The sequence below is a fragment of the Littorina saxatilis genome, linkage group LG7 (assembly GCF_037325665.1).
Source record: "Littorina saxatilis isolate snail1 linkage group LG7, US_GU_Lsax_2.0, whole genome shotgun sequence".
Lineage (NCBI taxonomy): Eukaryota > Metazoa > Mollusca > Gastropoda > Littorinimorpha > Littorinidae > Littorina > Littorina saxatilis.
The window spans coordinates 45,746,285-45,753,008 of record NC_090251.1 but is presented as its reverse complement, the minus strand read 5'-3'; positions in this window follow the sequence as shown (position 1 = coordinate 45,753,008).

The following is a 6,724-nucleotide window of genomic DNA, read 5'->3' as shown; positions in this document are numbered from 1 at the left end:
TTTGCATGTGTGTGTGTGTGTGTGTGTGTGTGTGTGTGTGTGTGTGTTAAATGGGAGGGGCTATCACTTATAATTTGCAACTGGACGATCCCTATTTTCATGATTCCATGTTACGACTCACAACAATTACAGAGCTTGGATAACACCGCGCTCCAGCCTTGCAGTCTTCGATGATTTTTTTAACCACGCTTCGGAATCATCGATAAAGATAAAATTACCAAAGCTACGCGTGTAAAAAAAATATATTAAGTATCCACGCTTTCTTCGTTTGCTCTCGGTCGTCAAAACCTCAGAATAGTTTTGTTATTGGTGACCCTCCACCACGGAATGAGTCGCATGTCACCTCGCGCGGTTCTGCGCTTGGCTTAATATAAGTCCGGAGGGTGTCTGGGAACAGTGTGACGGTCACCATAGTCACAGGCTTATAACTCAAACAGTTTTCGCTCTGTTCTAAAACGGTTTTCACCACTGGATAGAGCATAAAAAACTCTTTAGGAAAATGTAAAAATATGAAAATTATGCAAAGGTGACATGCGACTCAATCTGTGGTGGAGGGTCACATATTTACAATTTATTTAATTTGTAGGTTGGAGTAGTTGGGTTTCGTAGTAAACAGGCATTGTACTCTTCGCCAGACCATCGTGATTTCTCGTCCTCGCGAGATTTAAAACTCTTAGTTCCGGTAAGTCGCGTCTACAAGAGCTTCGAGGCGTGACTAAATAAAGCAGCATTTAACTGTTAAGAGATTTTTAGAACCTTTCATTCTTCGCGGCGAAACTATTATAGGCTTGTCATTAACTGTTACTCCAAGTGCAAAGATTCGTATCAAATCTGCATCGGACGAAGGTTTGAGGATTTGAATAGGCCGTGTGGTCTTGAAATGTTAAGTTTACGCGTAACATCAATCACAATTTATTTAGGAGTAAATAATGGGGGATAATTTCGAGTAATTGAAAGCCTTTTAGAAAGGTATTGATAGAAAATTATCTGTATGGCGCGCGTGGGCATCTTTTTCTTTTTCTTTCCTAAACATAGTTACCGTCCCTGTCATCACAATCCTCAGTCTTGCGCTGTTAACTTTCCTTGTTAAAAACGACAGTTAACTTGCGCTGTTAACTTTCCTTGTTAAAAACGACAGTTAACTTGCGCTGTTAACTTTCCTTGTTAAAAACGACAGTTAACTTGCGCTGTTAACTTTCCTTGTTAAAAACGACAGTTAACTTGCGCTGTTAACTTTCCTTGTTAAAAACGACAGTTAACTTGCGCTGTTAACTTTCCTTGTTAAAAACGACAGTTAACTTGCGCTGTTAACTTTCCTTGTTAAAAACGACAGTTAAGGCACTCTTCATGGAAACAATACTTTCTGCACAACAACAACATAAAAGGTACTGCATTGAATTAAACTCAAAAGTGTCCCATGCAATGAAACAATTTCTTCAACTGATTCTGGTAGAAACATAGTATAATTGAACATTTGCATGACAAGTTTTGTCTGTTATTTTGCTACAACTTTGTCTTTAGACGTGCAAGTGTTCTCTCTGAATACACTTATGCACACCTCCCAAGGTTCAAGGTTTTTATTCACACATTCTCAGAGATTCAGTCTTTCGATCCCACAAAAACCTCAGTACTTATTCACACGTCCCGGGATTTCAAAGCACTTGATTCTTATTTTAGAATACGTCAGTAAACGACCAACTCTTTTGCACAAATGTTCCAGCGAAACGGACAGCTGCAAAGTCTTGGCATCTCTGAAAGTGTTATCCCTTATGTTTCTACAGCCACACCAGCATAGTGATATATACAGCGTGTGAGAAATGTGTTTTGTCCTAGATACCGGACACAAGGCGCATTTTTCACTGCTGTTGACGCCGGTTGACTGTCACTGTGAAAAATCTCTTTCAAGAATTCTCCTTATTCTTTGGTGGGAAGATGCGGACAACTGTCGATAACTGTTTAAATAATGTGTGTTTTTCCCAAGAGTAAAGCCCCGAGTGTCACTGTGGCTTTCAGAAGTTTGTATTCTTCCTCGGTGCAAATTAAGAGACAACTCATGCAGTGTCACTGTAACTTATCTCTTTCAAGAATGTGTATTCCTCCTCAGAGCAAAGTTGCCATTGTCACTATAACTAATTCATATCTTTCAATAGTTTGTATTCTTCCTCACAGCAAAGCTACTACTGTTACTGTTACAACTATCTTTCAAGAGTTTGTATTCTTCCTCACAAAGCTACACTGCTACTTTAACTAATATATTTTATAATTTGTGTTATTCCTCACAAAGCTTCTCTGAAACTTTCCCTAATATATTTCTATAATTTGTGTTATTCCTCACAAAGCTTCTTTGAAACTTTCCCTAATATATTTCTATATAGCTATTCTGATGAACACGTGGGGGAATTCGGGGGCTGTGATTGGATGGTCTCTTCCGATCATCAAAGCATAATGCGGCGGAAGTCGGCCATTTTACTCAATATCCAAAAGCATATTGTCGATAACAAAGACGCATGGTTCCGGTTTCTTCCACGTGTATAAAGTACACGCATACCTCGCCAAGTTTGTTTCTGTGACTAGTCGACAGACGATGCCATTTGCTTTGTGTGTGTTTTTGTTGTTGCTTACTGTACATGACATACATTACGTGTAAAATCCAGTTCTTTAACAGGCAACAAACCTTGCAAATTTCCAGAAGCTGCAATCTGAAGCGACCTATCTCTGATTCTAGCAGACGATCTCTCCAATGTTTAACACAAAATCAGCAAACTCTCCTGTCACATAGAACGTCCATTGTATAGTGCAATGTTGAAATGAAGTTACCGGTCTGAAACATTTAGTCGTTTCTTCTGAGACAATCCTTGTTCTCTTATCATCTACAGATTTACCGCAGTCTTCACCACGCGAATTCCCAACAGAAGTCAGACTTTCGAACATACAATATACGTAGGCAAGCATGATACGTCATGACGTCATATGAATCCTAGCATATTGACGTAATGCTAAACATCCGGTTATCTCGAGATTTCTCCGTAATACATGTCCGTGGGTTTTTCAATGTTCGGTTATTTCCGTGGCTTCATGCGGAAAGGGAACCGTCGTCTGCAATCAGCGACATGGACCATTCTGGTACTTGTTGCTGACAAAAACATGATTTTAACACAGAATTTAATGTCAGAATAGCTATATAAACGCTATTGTGTTTTCATCGTAGCAATAGGGTCCGATATTTAGACTCGAACAAGTATAATGCGACTCGTCTTCGACTCGTCGGCATTATACTTGTCTCGTCTAAATATCGGGCCCTATTGCTACGCTGAAAACACAATAGCTGGTAATAATTTGTGTTATTCCTCACAAAGCTTCTCTGAAACTTTCCCTAATATATTTCTATAATTTGTGTTATTCCTCACAAAGCTTCTCTGAAACTTTCACTAATATATTTCTATAATTTGTGTTATTCCTCACAAAGCTTCTCTGAAACTTTTACGAATATATTTCTTTTATTTGTGTTATTCCTCACAAAGCTTCTCTGAAACTTTCCCTGATATATTTCTATAATTTGTGTTATTCCTCTGCCCTCACAAAGCTTCTCTGAAACTTTCACTAATATATTTCTATAATTTGTGTTATTCCTCACAAAGCTTCTCTGAAACTTTCACTAATATATTTCTATAATTTGTGTTATTCCTCAGCAAAGCTGCCACTTTTACTGTACATTCCATTTTCAGTACATTCCAAGCAATGTGCATAGCGGGGTCGCCCGGTGTAACACGAAATTTTTACTCCACGAAAAATTTACTCCGGAGTAAATATTTCGTACGAAATTCTTACTCCGAGTACACTTTTCGTACGAGAAAAGAACTCCATACGGCACGAAAAAATTACTCCCTCCACGAAACTTTTACTCCCCATTTTTTTTACTTCCAGTAAAAATATCGTGTGCAAAAATGGGATGCGGGCGAAAGGATAATGCCAATAAGTGATCTCGCGCACACGAATGTCGCGCTACCTTCCTTCCACCCCTTCCACCACCAAGACTAACAGGGGACAAGGGAGTAAAAATTTCGTACACCTGGCATGGGAAGTTAAATTGCTTGTGTTTGGGTGAAGTAATTTATTCGTTATTTATTCTTCAGGGGAGTAACATTTTTGTACGAAATGTTTACTCGGAACTCACCTGTCTTGGGGAGTAATTTTCTCGTGAAATAGGGGAGTGCCTTTTTCGTAAAGGGAGTAACTTTTTCGTACGAAATGTTTACTCCGGAGTACAAATCTCGTGGGAGTAATTTTCTCGTGTTACACCGGTACCATCAGAATTGGTCGAGTTCGACCCGCTGAGCTCCCTGCCACTTAACCTCAGCATCCTCAGTTTTGTGCAAGAATCAGTGCGTGCAAGCTTCCTGACTGGCCTTCTCCAACCCTCCCACCAAAGAGAGGCGTATAAATGTAAAAGTGGCGGTGATGATGATGATTGTGGCGATAACGATGATGTCCACAACAGCGTTGCCAGGGCCAACGGTAATGGGCAGCAAGTGTCCGGACTGTCTCCGGCCATCTGTCCACGCTGTGATGACGGTGCTAGGGCCGACTGACAGAGGTTGTATGCTGAACTGTGCACGTACGTGCGCGTTGTGAATGAATTCTGTGTTTACTGATAAGGAATTGCCATTGACAGCGCTATGACGTACGGGCCGCCGTGTGTGTGTGTGTGTGTGTGTACCTCTCTCTCTCTCACCGTGTTTCTCTCTCTGTGTTTTGTTTAAACACCAACACACACACACACACACACACGTACACGCACACAAGGACACCTGTGTACGCACTCTCTCTGTCTCTCTCTCTCTCGCTTTAAAACTTTTAATTAAGTTTGTACGTGTAACTTTCTTGCCCTTTAAAATCGGGCGGTTGTTTGTAGTATTTTATATTTATTGCATTGCCTGTTCCTTAAATGCGCGTAATTTTGCTTTCCTTTTATATTATACATGCTTTTTGTTTGTTTGTTTGTTTGTCTGTTTGTTTCTTTCTTTCTTGGTTTCTTTGCTTGTTTTGTTTGTTTGTTTATTTATTCGTGTATTTGCTTGTTTGTTGTTTTGTTTGTCTATCTGCTCGTCTATCTGTTTGCTTTTTTTAAATGTATATAATAACTATATAACTGATGTAATTGAATGTTTTTGCTTGTGTTTTAGATGTAGTAAGGACATGTTGTAAACCTCTATCCTTTTGTATAAAAAATCAGTCCGTCAGTAAGTCTCTCTCTCTCCCTCTCTCTCTCCCTCCCTCTCTCTCTGTCTCTGTCTCTGTCTGTCTCTCTCTGTGTCTGTGTGTGTGTGTCTCTCTCTCCCTCTTCCTCTCTCTCTCTCTCCCTAAAATAAAGTTCAGTCTCAGTCTCAGTCTCTTACACTCTCCTTCGCGCGCGCACAGCTACAAACACACGTCTGCGCACAGAAGCAGAGACGCACAAACACAAATAAATTGATACTCCAGTAAAAGTACATGAAATTACTTTCACTCATCGTTGTCACACTTCACATCAACGTATGTAACTGCCGCTTTCAAAACATATTTCTCCAAACAAACGTCTCCCTGCCATCTCCCGTTCTCTTTCTAGTGTATGCACACCCTCTTCAAACCAAAGTCTTCAGACTGTAACGCTTTCAGACATGCGATTAAAAAGTCTTTATGACGGTGGAGTTGTCTCCTCGGGGAAATATTACAGATTCTATTTCTCGTCGCGCCGGTGAAAGTTGTTGTCCCGTATAATATCCCCAGAATAATTTTTATTTTTTTCGATAATGGTCTTTGATGACGTCATATCCGGCTTTTAGTGAAAGTTGAGGCGGCACTGTCACGCCCTCCGGACTATGGGATTGCATTTCAGCTTGAAAGCTTAAACATTACTTAATAAGTTTGTGCATTAACAATCTCAAAATTCCAATTAAAATTAAAAATAAAGTAATCAACCCAAAAATAATTTCATCTTATTCTTTATTATCTCCTGAATCCAAAAATGTATAGATGTGCCATGTTTGCTCTGAAAATGTACTTACAATCAATGACTTGAAAATATATGAATTAGGCAACATTATAATTACAAATAAAACTTGAGTAATCGATCCAAAAGTGATTTCATCTTATTCTGTATCATTTTCTGAATCTAAAACTATATAGGTATGCCATGTTCACTCTAAAAATGTGCTCACAATTAAAGAAAATAGGTACTACGTTCGCATGCTTCGCGGAGCCGAGTGTGACCCATTTCGGTCTTCTGCTAGCCAAGACTTGCTACATTTAGTCTCGGTGGTGGCTGGTTGTAAATGTTGATCTTTTAGTTTCATACATATTGACTAAATGTTTTGTTATCTCTCACGCGACTTCTCATTTTTATAAATTCATTTTAATTCATGACAAATAAAAACGTTGCTTGTGTAGCTTGTCAACGACCATCTACATGCCCGCTGATTCCATCCGAAAAAAATTGTTTGAAACTGTAATGGTATAGTGTCCTGATCAAACGTAAAGAATCTAGCATAGCCGGCAACGCAGAAAAAGAAGACGAAAAATCCGATCCTGAAAGACGAATCTGTTGAGGAATAGACCTTTTTCACTTAAATTTTGGCGCATGCGCTGTGAAGTTTATTGTCAGATCTACCGGAACTAGGGGGCAAAAGGAAAAATCGACAACGAGGCTTGGTGCAAAGTCAAGTGCGGAGACGACGAGGCAAACTGT